Genomic DNA, 19,638 nt, shown 5'->3' with positions numbered 1-19,638 from the left:
TATTTAAAACAACAGTTTGTGTACACTGCAGACAATGATGTCATCCAAACAGCAAGGAATACACTGCTATCGTACTTTTAAAACAACATGCGTAGCTGACTTTTCACTGCAATATTGTGGTTACCTTTATCGAAGAACCCCTTTCGTTGTAAGAACCACACAATATTACAGTAAATTCTCGTCATGTAAATACAATTTAAAAAAAACAACTACAAAAAAAATCCCGAGTTCCCTACCGACCACATACTACAATATCCTCTCTAAAACATTGGTTAAGTAACCCGAGTCCTTTAATTTGTCTACCGACTCAGATTACATATGGTACGGTGACAACTATTTACTTGCAAAACTTCAAGGTCTCTTGCCAAATACCAAAATACTGCTTTTTATGCGTGGTAAAGGAAGCGGTAGAGTTTATTGCCTCATATCTCTCCTGCAGACACCATGTAATTTGACAATGTACTTTGTGACAAAAAGCAGAAGCTAGGGTTTCGCATTGTGATATGCTGTTTAATCATCAAACTTCGTTAAAAACAACAGTATAAAACTCGAGCCCATGTTCCCCAAACTAAGTTTAGCAGTTTGTAATCTGCGCCTACAGGATGTTACCAAACAATTCCACATCTTAAATAACATTTATAGTGGGACATGAATAGTACTAACAAAATAAAACGATCGGCTCTGAGGCACACCGTCACAGGATCACGACACTAACGTGTAGAAAGTAAACTTCTTAATACTATCTCTTTTTCTCTCTACCTTAATTCCTATCCTTTCCCCTTTCCACACACTCATCTCCTCTTACTAAGACAGTGGATAGGGGGCAGCCAAACTTATACAAGGTGAAATTGTACTACCATTAACACAACCTGTCTGGGTTGCCACCCTGTAACGACAAAGCGTTGATGATTATATGTCATATGTTGTATAAAACAATAAAAAACTATTTTGAAATATATTAAAAAAAAGATGAACGGGGGGGGGGGGGTTGTGTATGGAGTTGAATGTATTATCTGGCAAGTATGACACCTGCCAGCCTTTCTTTCTATGTGTGTTTCTGACCTACTGGAGACCTGACGAGATCTGTGGTGCAGCAGAGGGCAGATGAGGGATCAAAAAAAGGATGTGCAGCCAGTTTAAATTACAAGGAGCAATAACTGCCCGCACTGGGCTTCTAGAGATCTGTGGCTTGCATCGCCAATAATCTTTTGGGGTTTAAGGCGAGGTTTAAAACAAATACATCATTCACTCCCACTGTGAATACCCCACCACAAAGAAATCGCTGGAATTTATCTCAAGGCCTGCTTAGGGAAGAGCTGCCAATCAGTAACTCCTTTAAAAATTGTGAAATACACAAAACGCTCTTCAATACTGATTTTGCTATGAAGGCTCCGGATCGAATGAACTGCACTAAAAACCTTTTCTTCAAAACAAGTTACAGCTAATTAGTCCGTTGCTGGATACTAGAATTGGCTGGTTCTATACACTGGCTAAAGAATCCAGATGAAATGTAGGGGTCCTCTGAACATTTTTTCTGGCAACAGTAACACTATTCTCAGACTTATGATAAAGTTATTTGTGAGGTTGCATTACATCTCAAGGTCTTTGCTGGTTTGTAAAATACTTACAACAAGGGGTGGTGAGGGACAGAGTCTCTGAATTAAGCAGAATACTCTCACCCAGTCAAGAGATCAGGGCTAGATCCAACACCGTTTTTTAGCTCACTGCACCATCCCAGTTTCAGAACCTGGCTGTATGCAAATTAGTCTGTGCCTGTCCCAGTGCATGATGGGAACAGGGCAAACCAAACTACAAAAGCCAATTCTTACACTGGGAAGGAAACAAGCTTCCGGGGACCGGTTTCTGGCATTACAGCCGTCTTCGGCCCGGCTTGCTTGAATCCTGATGGTGCAATGAGCAAGGGACTCATGTCTGAGTATACCCTTCCACGCTCAGGGTGGACAAAAATATTTACAACAAGCCGGGCCGAAGACGGCTGAAATGCCAGAAACCGGTCCCCGGAAGCTTGTTTCCTTCCCAGTGTAAGTATTGGCTTTTGTAGTCTGGTCTGCCCTGTTCCCATGATGCACTGGGCCAGGGACAGACTAATTTGCATACAGCCAGGTTCTGAAACTGGGATGGTGCAATGAGCTAAAAAACGGTGTTGGATCTAGCCCTGATCTCTTGACTGGGTGAGAGTACTCTGCTTAATTCAGAGACTCTGTCCATCACCACCCCTTGTTGTAAATAATTTTGTCCACCCTAAGCGTGGAAGGGTATACTCAGATGTGAGTCCCTTGCTCATTGCACCATCAGGATTCAAGCAAGCCGGGCCGAAGACGGCTGAAATGCCAGAAACCGGTCCCCGGAAGCTTGTTTCCTTCCCAGTGTAAGAATTGGCTTTTGTAGTCTGGTCTGCCCTGTTCCCATGATGCACTGGGCCAGGGACAGACTAATTTGCATACAGCCAGGTTCTGAAACTGGGATGGTGCAATGAGCTAAAAAACGGTGTTGGATCTAGCCCTGATCTCTTGACTGGGTGAGAGTACTCTGCTTAATTCAGAGACTCTGTCCATCACCACCCCTTGTTGTAAATAGGTTTGTAAAATACAGCAGAAAAGGCATGCATGATCCGATTTTTTAAGCAGCAAAAAATATTTTTTAAAAATTATTTTCCAAACTACGAGGACAATTAACTGATTAGCTGCAAAAAAAAGGTTGGTGGCACATGTGTTTAACAGTCAGCCGGGCTAACTTTGTGTTAATTCAACTTCTTATCACTAGTAAATCCTAAATGGAATTCCATGCCCTCTAACACATTTAGATGCTCACCAAACGAACTGCACAAATGGTTTCTCTTGCTGGTGCCATACGAGAGGAAACAAATGACAAAAACTTCTCTAAAGACATGGGTTCTGGTTCTAAAATATTTTTCTGCACATCAGTACCTCCAAATAACAGAGCTTGGTCGCAGACTTAGGAACGCCAGTTATCTGCATATAGACCACTGACCACTGTAAAAACAAGACGGAGCCCCGCCTGTTGCTGCAGTGACCGGCTGAAGACGGAGACCAGCCAAGGAGCAGCACAGAGCCGGTAAGTGGGGTGAGGCAGCATGCACACGAAACCGTGCCACGCTTGGAGCTCACGTGCGTATATATATATATATATATATATATATAAATCCAAACACACGATCTTGAACTTCCAACCAGTGGGTACAGAGACCAGCGAAACCCAAAAGTAAGGCAAGATGTTTTATTGCACCAGTTTCAAACAGCGGAATGACGCGTTTCGGGCGGATGCCCTTGATCACAATAAAATGCGAATGCAAATGCCTTATTCTTATATGGTGTGATGTACACCATGTGACTAATAGACAAACAACAAACTATGAAAGTGAACATGGCTCCATGAGAGGTCATTTGAAGGAATCCCTTGCATACAAATATAATATATCTTTGTTCCACTAATAAAACATAATTATTTCTAATTACATTAATTCAAGAAAGTATATACCTGCATAAATGCAGAAGTGTCATAAATAAATGTAGGTTTTGACAAGCTGGCTGAATACAGTACTTAGTGATCTAAGAACATTGTATCAAATTGTTAGCAGCATGATATAAATGTGCAAAATCTCGCATATTGTAAACATTTGTGCAACGTGCAAATAGTATAACATGTGTTAAAAGTAATATTTTAAATACTTAAAAACCACATACAAATATACTAATTTCTAAAAACTATTTTTTCCATTAATGGAATGTGCAAAATGTCGCAATGTAAACGGATCAATTCATACAATGTCTACTAATGAATACAAGTGCTGTCATGAATAAATCAATTAACGTCACTGTTGATGGAGACATCTGAAATAGATGGCAGCCCCATAGTGTTATAGGGCCTGAACAACCTACACTTAACATTTTTTTAGATGGAAATAGTGGAACCTATGATGGTATTTGGGAAAATTAACAAAAATTGCCATGAAAGAGTTAAATGTACCCATACAGCTGGATTTAATAAACCAGAACTGTGTCACCCCGTGTTATGTAAAGAAAAAAGTATTTTCTAATAAAAGAAAAAAAATGTTTTACTTAAAGAATAAGATAAATGTAATGACTCATAAAAATATACAATGTTACAGAATGAAATCAAGACGGGCAAAGGAGGCTCAGAACCAAGGAACAGTGTATATAGAGTATCCACCCAAAGAAATCCATCAGACATTGCCATCCCCTTATCTTCCATAGAGCCCTACAGAAAATGGTAAAGGTCCTCTGTCGTGTTAAGTCCATTGGGAACCTTACTATCCAGTTCTAGTATCATCTTTGATTCAAGTTGGCGAAGCAATTTGTCCCTGTCACCTCCCCTTCGAGGATTGGGTACAGAGGTGAGTACAAAATAAGTGAGACACTGTAAGTTGTTATTGTGTGCACTCCTAAAGTGTCTCGCGACAGGGTAAGAACTGTCATTATTGACAATTGCTCGAAGATGCTGCAATATTCTGGCATGCACCTGTAGCCTGGTGCTGCCAACATATCTCAGGCCACAGGTGCACCCCAGAACATATACAGCATACTCCGTCTTGCAACTGTAATTTCCTTTGATGGACAATGGAACGGCACTAAAGGGGGTACTGTAGTGGGTAGTATTTATCCCAAATTTACAAGCTCTGCAGCTTGAACATTTATAAAACCCCGGCCGGGGTTTGAACCAAGATGTACTTATGGCTAATTCAGGAAAGGGGTTAGACACCAATGTTCTCATGGAAACTATGCGGAATGCAACAATGGGGTTGCTAGGGAGTTGAGATGACAGAACACTGTCCGTCATAAGAATGGGACAACTCTTGGTCAGAATAGCCCTGATTTTCCTTTCCTGGCAACTGAACGCTGTAATAAACCTGATGTTACACTTGGTTTGATCTATACCTGTGTTGTTATTGGAAGATTTGGGTAAAAACAGTGACTCTCTGGTTCTTTGCTTGGTTTTATTGATTGCCATATTGAGTATCTTATCAGTGTACCCTCTAGCTTCGAATCTGGTCACTGCCTCAGAAGTGCATTTACCAAATTCCACTTCACTACTACAGATTCGTTTGAGGCGAAGCAGTTCGCCATAGGGTATATTGTCTATGACGTGACGTGGGTGGGCGCTACTCATGTGAAGGGTCGAGTTCCCAGCTGTATCTTTTCTGTGAAGGGTGGTGGAAAGTTTGTTATTTTTAGGGGACACTAACATCTAGAAAGTCCACATAGTCTCTACTGATGTTTGAAGTCAATTTCAGATTTACTGAATTGATATTGAGACCTGAGATAAACATTCTAGCACTCTCTTCATCGCCCTTCCAAATTAAAAACACGTCGTCAATGTAACGAACCCATAATGCCACATGCTCCAAAAATGTTTGAAAGTGCTCTCCCATGAGGACCCACCTCTCCCTCCAGCCTACGTGCAAGCATGCGTAGCTGGGGGAAAAGCAGGCCCCCATGGCGACACCCCTCTTCTGTAGATATACATCTTTACCAAAGACAAAGTAGTTATTGTGAAGACACCAAGTTACAAATTCTAAAATCATTTTGTTATGGTTATAACGATGGAGAGGTCTTGTTCCCCAAAAATATTCTAGTGCTGTTAGACCTGCTTGATGTTCAATGCTCGTATAAAGAGCTTCTATGTCCAAAGTTATAAGTAAAGAATTTGATGTCCATGGGATGTCTTTAATTTTCTTCAAAAAATCCCCAGTGTCTTTGATAAAAGTAGGTAAATTAGTCACCAGCTCTTGCAAAAAATAATCAATAAATTGCGCCAGATGTTCTGCCATGCTGTCTATGGCAGAAATTATTGGTCTGCCCGGAGTTGGTAATGTACCTTTGTGTATCTTTGGTATTAGGTAAAACCTGGGCATGACTGGATGGTCAACATTAAGAAATGTAAATTCCTGCATTGATATAAGGCCCTCTCTCCTATACCTGTGTAGCATCTTTTTTAGTGAGTCTCTGGCCTGGTCATACTCTTTCATGTTAGCAATCTGGTAACAGGCAATATCTGAGAGTTGTCTGTTAGCTTCAGCATTGTATTGTGCCTGAGGCCAGATCACTATGTCAGGGGTGTGGAATTTATAAAATAAACTGCTTGTCCTAGGGATGAAAAGCAACTCAAATCTACTTGTCCTAAAATAAAATCTACTTGTCCCACCTATCGATAACATCAGTCACAAGGGCGAACACGAAAACCTTTGCCCATTATATAGCTTGAATATCTTATCTGTATTTGGGTGTGGTAAGTTTAAGTTAATGTTTTCAGGATGGTTTATATGTATATTGGTAAGTGGATATAGATGCAGCATAGATTGAATGAATGTACCATTAAGGTGGTACATTACAAGGCTGCGTTGTGGGCATGATTGGGTCAAGAGTTGTCAAACGTGTACTACAAGTTGATGTGCTCGTGTTGCTCACTCTGGATGTGCTGCTGAAGAGAAAATACTGACACAACTGAATGGCCTGTTACCATGCTATGCACAGGATGGTGCTAGCAATTGTGTCTAATATGTACTGTTGATATAATGAGGGGGGTCTGTTTTCTGTAGGGGTGTTAGTTGTAACAAGGCACAGATAGAGGAATATAACCTCCACGGTCAGATGAACAGATCCCACAGCTGTTTTCTGATAGGCCCTGCGACATCCACAGACAGGGGTGTGGAATTCCTATCGCCCGACGCCCGAGACATGTTGGTTTCTGTCAAGGGCAAGAAGATTGAATGTGGATTTTGCCCGACGGACAACTAGATATTAACTAACCATAAGCAGGATAAAGCTGTTGCACTCTGGTGCACACAGACCGTCACAAAAGCATAATGAAATTCAATCCGCATGAACAAACTATCACGACTTGTAATAGACTAGAAGCACAAAAATCTAGCCTGATATTTGCCAAGGAAATACATTAAAACCATTCCGCAGGAAACTGCATTCTTGCTGTGAGGGTGTGTTTAGGGCCAGGCACTGTTTTGCTATTGGTCGCGAGGCGCCACACACTGTTCGTGAGGCAGTGAAGGAGGGAGAACAAAGACAATGCAGTTTTGTATAATTCATCTTCAGAAGCAGCTGGTAAGAGGTTGGGGGGCTGGGAGGGATTCTCCCCACACCAAATCTCGTTGCTCTCAGCTGGAATGTTTATGACCGAGTTTCCTGCCTGCCTCTCCTTGCAGCTTGCGCCTCGTGGTTCTGACTTCTGTGCCCCTGCCCCAGCTATTAGTTCCCCCAGGGCCTCTGATACCTTCTCACATTGGTGTTTTCTTCCACTCGGGCTCCAATATCCGCCCCATGCCTGATGGTGGTGTTTCTTTCTTTCCCTCCCCATCAGGCTTCCTATGATAATGGCTCTTGTCACATAACGCTCTTGCGCTCATTCTTTCCCCTCAAATCCATCCCTCACATATTTGATCCTGCCAGGCTTCTGATGTCCAATATTCAGACTAAGGGAAACTGGGAAATATGGAGTGTGTCAGATCGATTTATGTATTTTCACTTCTGTGCTTAGGGGCCTAGGTTTGTGTGCAAGGGTATATGGATACAGTCACTGCACCACAGAATCACTCACAAACCGTCTTTTGAAAGCTATTTATTTTCTCTACAAGAGCCAAAATAAGTGAACGCCACTACCTGGTCTTAAACCAGCAGGCCATCGGCCGTCAACCAGCTGTCAAGCGGACTCACATCTCCAATACAGGCTACATTTCTCCATTCTTCCCTGCACTGAGAGCGTGTCGAACCTGTCTGTTTTTTTCCATGTGTTGATTCCAGAAGGCAAGTTCACCTTTCTAATGGCACTTAATGCAACTGCTTGATATCATGCACTGACCAGGCAACAGGATAAACCATTTGGGAAGTGTTTTGCTGCATGGTAGGCCTGCTGAATGTGTTTGCTGCAGTGTGCCTGTGTGTTTGCAGGTTGTGTGTATTTGTTTACAGGGTTCGCCTATCTGTAGTTATGTGCTATCAGCAGATTGTGTAGGGTGGAATTGTGCGCGTTTGGAAGGTGTCTGTGTTTGTCATTGCAATGTTGAGTGTATGTGTGGCACAAGTGTCTCTGCATTGGGTTGTGTGTATCAAAGGTGGAAGGTGTGTGCATGTGTGTACCTCAAGGTCTGTCTCTCTGTGTCGGAGTATGTGTCTGCAGGGACTTTCTCTGCATACTCTGTGTGTCTATGCAAGGGGGTTTGTATTTCTTTTCAATAATGTGTGCTCTGTTCCAGGGTGTGTGTATCAGTGCCAGTCTGTGTGGGTGTCACTCCCAGAGTGGGTCTGTCTCTGCAGGGAGGGTTTGTGTGTCTGCCAGGGAAACTGTGTCTGTAGTTGGGTACTGTGTCTTGAGGTGTGTGTCTCTCAAAAAGTGTGCATCTGCTGTGTCATGTGTGCAGGGTTTCATGTGTGTTCGCAGGGTTTGATGTGTGTCTCCACTAATGTGTATGTCTCTGACGGGCTCGTGCATCTGTGCAGTGGCAGTGTTTGTTTAGTGGACTTGTGTGTTTGAGCAGTGGGTTTGTGTGTGCAGTCCGAGGGATACTGAGCCACAGTCCTACTACTGGGTTAAGGCAGGACTACAAATGGCCTTTGACTTTATTGCAGACATGACTTTCCAATGCCCCTTAGGGCTGGTGAATAAAATTCACCTGTAATCAAGCTGTTCACATTTTGGTCCGACATATTACTCTGAAGCAAATTGGCTTCAATGTACCCAAATATTTTGCTGTGAGAAAAGGGGAGAATGTCATGAATTGGAAATAATTTGATTTGAAATCATATTCCAGAGATCATAGTTTAAAAAAAGCATTAAGTGCTGTGAACTATCTTCAGGCTGTTCAATCACTGACCAACCGAGACAACACAATTTAATGTTAAATTCCAAAATTTTTATTTTTCTTTTTTTTTGCTTTGGTGCTCACCTACATCATTTATTTCTCTCCATTTGTTCTACTAATTCAAACCGTTACTGAAAAATCCTATATTAATAGAATTTATTAGCTACTCCATAAGTGAGCTCCCTCAGTCGTATTAGTGACTACGAGAGGGTTTATTTGTTCCCTTATAGAATCTCCTTGTGCTTTTCTCACAGCTGTGAGTGTTGGCATAGCCATCATTCAGAGCACCTTCTCCTAGCGATGGGGAAAAAAATGTTTCGTCACCGGGAGAGTGAATTCACCTATGTAGTCCAGGTGGGAGAGGGCTTCAACTTCGCCCATAAGCTCCTCGGTTGTGAGGGAGCTTTTTTGAAGCTCCCCTTACAGTACAGAGTGAATAAGAGGTTATTAATCCTCCCCTATTTAGCCCTCTTTTCTCTAGGTGGCTTTAAACGAGAACCTCCCGTTTCTCTTAAAGTGATCCCAGCATAATGGAGGCATGTGAGGAAAATTTTCCAGTCCCTCTGCAGTGAACTCCCCTATATGCCAAGAATGGCTGAGAGAGATAATCATATAATTACTGGTTCCGCCTCCTCCTCTTCCTCATGCAGTTTCAAAGGGCCACATTAAGTCAAAGTAATTACGCAGGTTACTTTCTGTATCAACCTGTCCTTTTTGTGAAATCACTGATGACACTTTAGTGATGAGAGAGATGGACAGTTGCTTTGTATCTTGGGTTTTAGAGGGCACAGGCTTAAGTACCTCTCCCCAGCATGGAGGTCCTGCATGTCATGCTTCCCTGCTTTTAATGCATCACTGCATTTCCTTGTTCTACTTCTGTGGATGTCGCAGGGCCTATCAGAAAACAGCTGTGGGATCTGTTCATCTGACCGTGGAGGTTATATTCCTCTATCTGTGCCTTGTTACAACTAACACCCCTACAGAAAACAGACCCCCCTCATTATATCAACAGTACATATTAGACACAATTGCTAGCACCATCCTGTGCATAGCATGGTAACAGGCCATTCAGTTGTGTCAGTATTTTCTCTTCAGCAGCACATCCAGAGTGAGCAACACGAGCACATCAACTTGTAGTACACGTTTGACAACTCTTGACCCAATCATGCCCACAACGCAGCCTTGTAATGTACCACCTTAATGGTACATTCATTCAATCTATGCTGCATCTATATCCACTTACCAATATACATATAAACCATCCTGAAAACATTAACTTAAACTTACCACACCCAAATACAGATAAGATATTCAAGCTATATAATGGGCAAAGGTTTTCGTGTTCGCCCTTGTGACTGATGTTATCGATAGGTGGGACAAGTAGATTTTATTTTAGGACAAGTAGATTTGAGTTGCTTTTCATCCCTAGGACAAGCAGTTTATTTTATAAATTCCACACCCCTGCACAGAAGTAGAACAAGGAAATGCAGTGATGCATTAAAAGCAGGGAAGCATGACATGCAGGACCTCCATGCTGGGGAGAGGTACTTAAGCCTGTGCCCTCTAAAACCCAAGATACAAAGCAACTGTCCATCTCTCTCATCACTAAAGTGTCATCAGTGATTTCACAAAAAGGACAGGTTGATACAGAAAGTAACCTGCGTAATTACTTTGACTTAATGTGGCCCTTTGAAACTGCATGAGGAAGAGGAGGAGGCGGAACCAGTAATTATATGATTATCTCTCTCAGCCATTCTTGGCATATAGGGGAGTTCACTGCAGAGGGACTGGAAAATTTTCCTCACATGCCTCCATTATGCTGGGATCACTTTAAGAGAAACGGGAGGTTCTCGTTTAAAGCCACCTAGAGAAAAGAGGGCTAAATAGGGGAGGATTAATAACCTCTTATTCACTCTGTACTGTAAGGGGAGCTTCAAAAAAGCTCCCTCACAACCGAGGAGCTTATGGGCGAAGTTGAAGCCCTCTCCCACCTGGACTACATAGGTGAATTCACTCACCCGGTGATGAAACATTTTTTTCCCCCATCGCTAGGAGAAGGTGCTCTGAATGATGGCTATGCCAACACTCACAGCTGTGAGAAAAGCACAAGGAGATTCTATAAGGGAACAAATAAACCCTCTCGTAGTCACTAATACGACTGAGGGAGCTCACTTATGGAGTAGCTAATAAATTCTATTAATATAGGATTTTTCAGTAACGGTTTGAATTAGTAGAACAAATGGAGAGAAATAAATGATGTAGGTGAGCACCAAAGCAAAAAAAAAGAAAAATAAAAATTTTGGAATTTAACATTAAATTGTGTTGTCTCGGTTGGTCAGTGATTGAACAGCCTGAAGATAGTTCACAGCACTTAATGCTTTTTTTAAACTATGATCTCTGGAATATGATTTCAAATCAAATTATTTCCAATTCATGACATTCTCCCCTTTTCTCACAGCAAAATATTTGGGTACATTGAAGCCAATTTGCTTCAGAGTAATATGTCGGACCAAAATGTGAACAGCTTGATTACAGGTGAATTTTATTCACCAGCCCTAAGGGGCATTGGAAAGTCATGTCTGCAATAAAGTCAAAGGCCATTTGTAGTCCTGCCTTAACCCAGTAGTAGGACTGTGGCTCAGTATCCCTCGGACTGCACACACAAACCCACTGCTCAAACACACAAGTCCACTAAACAAACACTGCCACTGCACAGATGCACGAGCCCGTCAGAGACATACACATTAGTGGAGACACACATCAAACCCTGCGAACACACATGAAACCCTGCACACATGACACAGCAGATGCACACTTTTTGAGAGACACACACCTCAAGACACAGTACCCAACTACAGACACAGTTTCCCTGGCAGACACACAAACCCTCCCTGCAGAGACAGACCCACTCTGGGAGTGACACCCACACAGACTGGCACTGATACACACACCCTGGAACAGAGCACACATTATTGAAAAGAAATACAAACCCCCTTGCATAGACACACAGAGTATGCAGAGAAAGTCCCTGCAGACACATACTCCGACACAGAGAGACAGACCTTGAGGTACACACATGCACACACCTTCCACCTTTGATACACACAACCCAATGCAGAGACACTTGTGCCACACATACACTCAACATTGCAATGACAAACACAGACACCTTCCAAACGCGCACAATTCCACCCTACACAATCTGCTGATAGCACATAACTACAGATAGGCGAACCCTGTAAACAAATACACACAACCTGCAAACACACAGGCACACTGCAGCAAACACATTCAGCAGGCCTACCATGCAGCAAAACACTTCCCAAATGGTTTATCCTGTTGCCTGGTCAGTGCATGATATCAAGCAGTTGCATTAAGTGCCATTAGAAAGGTGAACTTGCCTTCTGGAATCAACACATGGAAAAAAACAGACAGGTTCGACACGCTCTCAGTGCAGGGAAGAATGGAGAAATGTAGCCTGTATTGGAGATGTGAGTCCGCTTGACAGCTGGTTGACGGCCGATGGCCTGCTGGTTTAAGACCAGGTAGTGGCGTTCACTTATTTTGGCTCTTGTAGAGAAAATAAATAGCTTTCAAAAGACGGTTTGTGAGTGATTCTGTGGTGCAGTGACTGTATCCATATACCCTTGCACACAAACCTAGGCCCCTAAGCACAGAAGTGAAAATACATAAATCGATCTGACACACTCCATATTTCCCAGTTTCCCTTAGTCTGAATATTGGACATCAGAAGCCTGGCAGGATCAAGTATGTGAGGGATGGATTTGAGGGGAAAGAATGAGCGCAAGAGCGTTATGTGACAAGAGCCATTATCATAGGAAGCCTGATGGGGAGGGAAAGAAAGAAACACCACCATCAGGCATGGGGCGGATATTGGAGCCCGAGTGGAAGAAAACACCAATGTGAGAAGGTATCAGAGGCCCTGGGGGAACTAATAGCTGGGGCAGGGGCACAGAAGTCAGAACCACGAGGCGCAAGCTGCAAGGAGAGGCAGGCAGGAAACTCGGTCATAAACATTCCAGCTGAGAGCAACGAGATTTGGTGTGGGGAGAATCCCTCCCAGCCCCCCAACCTCTTACCAGCTGCTTCTGAAGATGAATTATACAAAACTGCATTGTCTTTGTTCTCCCTCCTTCACTGCCTCACGAACAGTGTGTGGCGCCTCGCGACCAATAGCAAAACAGTGCCTGGCCCTAAACACACCCTCACAGCAAGAATGCAGTTTCCTGCGGAATGGTTTTAATGTATTTCCTTGGCAAATATCAGGCTAGATTTTTGTGCTTCTAGTCTATTACAAGTCGTGATAGTTTTCCCATGCGGATTGAATTTCATTATGCTTTTGTGACGGTCTGTGTGCACCAGAGTGCAACAGCTTTATCCTGCTTATGGTTAGTTAATATCTAGTTGTCCGTCGGGCAAAATCCACATTCAATCTTCTTGCCCTTGACAGAAACCAACATGTCTCGGGCGTCGGGCGATAGGAATTCCACACCCCTGCTATGTTCCCCCCTTTGTCAGAGCTGCACACAATATTTTTATGATCATTCTTCAGTTTCGAAATGAGGGCCCAATATTGCATTTCTTTATGGCTTTTAATTCTTTTTCGATGTTTCACCTGGTGATAAAGTTTTTTCAAATCAGATGTGACTACCTCATGAAATGAATCGATAGAGTCTTTTGGCATAGTTGGCATGAAACAAGAAGTTGGTTTGAACGGGCTCATGCGCGCACCAGACTGCTCAATATCAGTTTCCACAAGTTCCTGTTGTGTGGACAGATTGCAATCCACCTGGTTATTCTCAGTGCCCATTTGTTGCAAGGTAAGCAATGCTTTTGCATCCCGGGCCTGGAATACATTGGTAGTAGATTGTACATTAGTCTCCATGGTGTTATTCAGACCATCTTTAATGTTGAAAAATGTGCGTAGTTTCAGTTTCCGTATAAATCGAAAAATGTCTATTCTGGTAGAAGTATAGTTGAAGTCTGTCAGAGGGCAATGTGATGATCCTAGGCTTAGAAGTTGGTTTTCAGCGATAGTAAGTGTAGTAGTTGATAGATTTATTATTGTTCTGTCTTTTAATTCTTTTTGCGCCAGTATTGATTCCTCTTTTTGGGTTTTTTGTTGCTGTTTGTATTTATGTTTTTTCCGGCGTTCTTTGCGGCTTCTGTTAATTCTGGCCCGTTTTGTTGCTGTTGTTGACGCCGATTGAGAGGGCGCAGAGTTTGGAGGCACGCACTTACTAAAAAATCAACTTCCTCACCGAGGTCGAGTACCATTTGAGGCCCTCCTGTGGTTATGTTGGTTGAACTACTGTCGTCAGAGTATATTCTGCTGTTCACTGAGTCAGTATCGCTAATTCCAGGAGCAGGTTCTGCATGATTTTCTTGCATGTTTCCAACTGATGTGGATGGTACATTTGCGGGGGCATGCTTCGGATTCATTTTTATTTATTTTGCGTTATCGAATTTACACGCAAATGTATAGATTTTTCCTTGCTCGTAATCGTTTTTATCGCGCGCAAATTTGTAAGCCTTGCGTGCTTTGATTTTTTCTTCATGCTGTATTAGCCGTTCCTGTATTGCTTTTCTGGACATTGCTATCATGTCGTTTGGTTCAAATTTTTGCAGACTTGTGTTTATCTCCTCCAATTCTTTTAGTAAATCCAAACGATCAATTTCTGCGTATTCTATCAGTAGTTGCACCAAATTAGCTGAAGCGTCCAAATTGCATTGACCCCATCTCTTTAACATTTCGGGGTGAGGTTTTTCATAGCTGGGTGCCAGGAGAATTCGTAAACGTAGAGGGACTGGGCCCTCTGCTATATACATTGACAGTGATTTATGTTCCCACCATTTGGTGCACTCGCTACGCATGCACTTTTCCAACGTTTGAAAAGATCTTTAATTTGTGCTTCCGTTGTCGAGACCGTTACCTGCCCGCGCGATGCAGAGGCAATCCCCTTATTGGTTACCTTGGGTAGATTGCTAAATAGTTCCTTGGAGGCGGCCTCCCGACCTCTTACTGTTTCTTCCGACATTATGCAGCTGCCGCCTTAAGAAACTAAAACATATGGTGCTGTCCGTATTAAACGAGGGAATCTATTTGTTGTCCTTATAGTTCCTCGTATTGTACCTTTAAACCTCCCCACCGTCCAAAATGCAGAAGCCGACGAACACTTCACTTACTTGCCGCTGCACTGTTGACTGCTCTCCGGTTCCGTACTGCTTCTCGGTAAGACTCAGCGAAGTATGCAGCGCGGCAAAGGTAGTAGTGGGTGTGTCTCTGCAGGCAGGGTCCGTCAACCAAGTTTTGTTATCCACAAAAACGAAAAAAGAGCTGGTTGATGTTGAAGGACTGCTTGTGGCTTGCGAGGACGGAAGGAGGACAGGAGATGTGCACACCATGTGTCTGTACGTGCGTGTTCACAAGCTCCATTCGCCCCTGTGCGTGCCCATCTCCTGTCTCCCTTCCGAGGCAAGTCAGCAACAATAGCTAGCTGGCGACAGCGCTGCGTCGCCAGGTGCGAGACCTAAAAATCAGCAGTGGAGGTTAGTGGGGCTGCCACTGGAGTGCTTATTGTTAATGCCCTGAATGCTACAAAGTCATATTTGATCTCTGTTACCAACATTGGCAGTGCATTTGTCACCCTAGGTTCAAACAACAAAGCCCAAACTATGTAGAAGCAGTGTAACTAAACCCCCGAAAGAGCACATAACATCCCCTTAATATATTTTCCAAACTGAAATAGGGGAGGAATTGTACAAATTAATATTTCCTCATAAACTATTCTTGGAGGTAATCTGAGAGGTGGGCGAGCCAAAAAATTAACAGTGAGAGCTGAGCCTATGATCTGGCTTGGCTCTAAAAGCCTGTGCATGGGATAGGCCCTGGAAGTTTCCTGCCAGGGAAACCGTTCAACAAACACCATTTAAAACTATGATAATGTCTGTCTTTTCAAAACTCAAAGTGTGCGTGTGTTTTTTTTTAAATATGCGGGAGCGTTTACCCTTAGCCCACCAGATGGCACTGAGGGGTATTGCCAGTTTTTAAATGTGAACTCAGACACATTCATGCCCCGCCTCTGCCCAGAGGCCATTACAATTACTGAAATAAAAGACAAGTCATGTATTTGAAGTGTGGTGTTATGTGCTTAAAAAACAGGAGGCTCGGAGACATAAAATAGTCACCTAGTTTCACACAATTAAACAGGGAAGCCTGGACTGATCCCAGGTTTTGTAGATATGTATTCAGCCACTAGACAGCTATTTCGTTCCCCTGTTTTATATTTTAAAAAATGAACGCATTGTCTTTTATTCTTGGCAAATGAGATTAAAGTGTGGTTAACAGACGGAAGCCACATGAAAGCTTGGCACCTTTTGGACTCAAGGGATCACGAAGACCTCGAGCTGCACCACAGCCAGGCATCTAGCTCGAGACTTGCTCAAGCTTTCAGTGGCTCGCCCACCTCTAAATAATCTGCAGGTGTTCATATGGAAGGTGTCTCTTCAGTGCTCAAGGGACTTTTGAAATCCGTTAAACATGCAGAAAAATCCAGGAGTACAGCTACGTGTTACGAATCAGCTCCTTTGTGGCTGATGACAAGAATTTCAACTAGTTTTTTCCTAGATTATCTGTTCATTCTTGACAAGTATTTGGCCACCTCAAGTTTCTAAAAAAATCCTAGACCTAGTTAAAGGATGATGAGATATCAATAACATGCTATCACAGGTCACAAATCTCGTTTTTTCAAAGTTAAGATTGTATGACAAGTTATAGGGGACAATATAATCCATTCACCTCTTTCAATAGTTTGTACGCCCGCATGAAAGAAGACAATGTGATATGGGGATGAATGAGTTCAAATTATGAAATACATGTGAAGGGGACAAAAATTATAAAATTAGCATTTAACTAATAGCTGTGAGAAAAGAAAAATGTATAAGATTTAATGTGAAACAAGGGATGTGTGCAGCGTCCATACAGCTCCATGACAATAGTGATATCAAGTTACATTTCTAGGCTTCATATTTACCAATCATTGTTATCAAGAGTATTAGTCCAATTGGTTCACTTAAATTAAACTAAAACCACAACCCCTAGCAATGCAGGAAGTGAAAAAGTAAAGTTCAAGACCGGAAAATGGCATCCATGATGACATGGATTCATCGGGTAACCTTAGTCCATCCAAAAAGACAAATTAAATTATTAGGAAACACCAGCCTAAAAATATGAACTCAAAAGGAAGTGCCTCAAGAGCAAACTAAGCACTTAGATACAGAGTTTCTCTTACTATGATGCTGTCCTCGGTTGGAAACAGGACTAAAAACGATTTACTATTAAACAGCTTTCATCCCCTTACATTATGCCTTTCTGTGTTGAAATGTGCACAAGGAGCCACTTAAAATAGGTATAAACGCAACTTTAATTTGGGTTCCACAACCATTTCAGTAAATAGCTTCCATTTACCAGGTATCGAATAGTTATGTCCTTAGTCATGCAATAAATTACCTACTGCAAGCTGTAACTTCACTAAAGATCCAGGTGCTGCGTGCCTGACTCCCACTATCATGAAACGGTATTGGTAAAACTGCCCATACTATAGTTTAGAATCCCTTCTTATTAGACCTACTTTCTTGACCCATAAACGATGTAGGTTTGCATGCAAATCATAATCATGAAAACATATAGCTGAAAGCAAAATGCGTTAGACGAAAGACTGAGATGATACCAAGACATTAAAAAACATCTGGTGCCTGCGGGTATAACAAATCATTGTGCTGACGCTTAAGTTACTTAGAGACAGTCATCACGTACTGATATTGCACGGTTGTAAACCGCTTATTTCCTCGAGTTCTACGTTTACATAAAAAAGGAAACACGGAGTGATCAACAGTTTACCCTCAAATCAGTTAAGGACCAAAGTCTAGTGGTAAAAAAACCTGTAGCCACCTCTAAAGAGGATGCACATCCTATAGTCAGCGAAATTAAGGATGGTAAGCAGTCCATAGAGAAACTCTATAGAGTCCCGTGGTATCTGCTTGCTGGTCCGTTACAAGTCTACCCTTCACCTCCATTCAAAATCGCTCCCCTCCCCAAACCGCTTCTCTGGGGAGTAAAGACATCCAGGGTGATCGGAATTCAACACTCAGCAGATAACACAAGAAAAGAGAGGCTATTATTGAGGGAAACAAACAAATACATTATAATATTTGCACCTCACAAGCAGTGACCCTGCTTTCCAAAACCAACATTTATGGCACAGTTAAGACGGGTGCCTATGATTTTTTATTTTAGCTCAACATTTAAGTATCACAGCCTTTAAAAATGGAGGCGGGATCACTATATCTCCCTGCTTCCCTGGGCGCGTTTACAGAAAATGTTATTTTCGAGGCCATAGAACATTACAATGTATTTGCTTTAATTAATGCTTGACTAGAATTTGTACACCAACTAAAGGAAAACAGCTAAATAAACCGGGTCCTTACTGCTCTAAACATATTCAATGATCAGATCCTTCATTATCGGATCAATATAACTATACTGCAACTATAGTGGCCGGCATCAACAATTGGGCTACGGAAGCACTTTGATATAACAATTGCACTGGTTCAGCAGACTGTCTCTGAAATAGGTAGTCTCTGAAATAGGTAGGAGTCCGAAACCTATACAATTAAGTTCTATCGAGTGTCACCTTAGCCTAAACAGGTCCAAGTGCAGCACCAGGTAGCGTCAAAAATGTAAACTACGTTGAATTGTTTATTTACGTATTTAATGGTTGTTTAGCCGACTATCTCATCTGCCCACGTGAAGCCCACCCCTCTGTCGGTTCTTCGCGAACTCTCTGCTAACGAACAAAATGTAAATAAGCATGTTGGATCTCTATTTGACCACCTAGTGCACCGGCAGTGGCCCAAGGCTACCTCGCCATAGCGGAATCCTCAATCTTCTCCCACCCCCAGCACAGAATCAAACTGAACGCGGAGCGGCAAATAACTAGGGGTGCCACAGAAACAGTCACATGGCACTGCACTGAGCGTACCTCGAGTTAGAACAGTAGGATTTTGCAACAGGGGGTCTCCTCTTGCCGTCACCTTACCTCTCTCACACACAAGCAGCCGCTAGCTGGAGAGCTTCAGACCTCCCACCTCTCCTCCTACTGCGGTCGCAACCATACTCCACCCCGCCCCCTGTGCTTCCTGTCCCCGCCCCCTCATCTGAGCATCTGCCCACTGTTCTCCAACCGTCTCCCCAGCCCTGGTCAGCGCTCTGAGCTTGCGCATTGTCTTTCGGCTACAGCCTGTTGCGATATACCGATACTCACAGTGACGTCTGTAGCAAACGTGACGGGCTGTTACGTTACATTCGGTTACACGCTGAAGGGAATTCTTCTTAACGCACGTTCGCAGACACATACCGTAAAAGCAGCTAATCCATGCTCGTTTGAAAGAAGTCTGGCGTTTTTTTGCTTCCGTTTCTTTAAGAATGTAGCTGTAGATATATAAAGCAATTGCTAAAAACCAAGCATCCAGTAAAATGGGGAATCACCTTACCGCTACAAACTTACTGAAAAGGAAAAGTAATAATCGAAATGTATAGAAAAAAACTCAGTTTTGTGATTAATTGTCACACCGAACACAATTTAAAGATGGCCGCGGGCTTAGGGCGCTTTCACTGCTCCAGATCCCTCCCGAAGGAGCTATGGTAAGTATTGGGGAGCAGCGAGACTGGTAGAATAGGCACGCAG

The 19,638-nt window shown here is 42.7% G+C and overlaps 1 protein-coding gene across 3 annotated transcripts in view; it reads right to left on the bottom strand.

The window, feature by feature from the left end:
* The window catches only part of TPST2 (tyrosylprotein sulfotransferase 2), a 423,271-nt gene extending 404,158 nt beyond the window's left edge, over window positions 1-19,113 (bottom strand). The window contains exon 1 of one of the 3 annotated variants that reach the window (XM_078667306.1): window positions 18,991-19,113. The gene's annotated coding sequence lies outside the window, so the exon portion shown is untranslated. Of the gene's footprint in view, window positions 1-18,933 lie in introns of all 3 variants that reach the window. The other 2 variants (XM_078667304.1, XM_078667305.1) reach the window with 2 other exon arrangements.
* Window positions 19,114-19,638: the final 525 nt, after the last annotated feature.

This window comes from Lissotriton helveticus, chromosome 11, assembly GCF_964261635.1.
Source record: "Lissotriton helveticus chromosome 11, aLisHel1.1, whole genome shotgun sequence".
Lineage (NCBI taxonomy): Eukaryota > Metazoa > Chordata > Amphibia > Caudata > Salamandridae > Lissotriton > Lissotriton helveticus.
The sequence above is the reverse complement of the archived record's forward strand: the minus strand, read 5'-3'. Positions and strand labels throughout refer to the sequence as shown.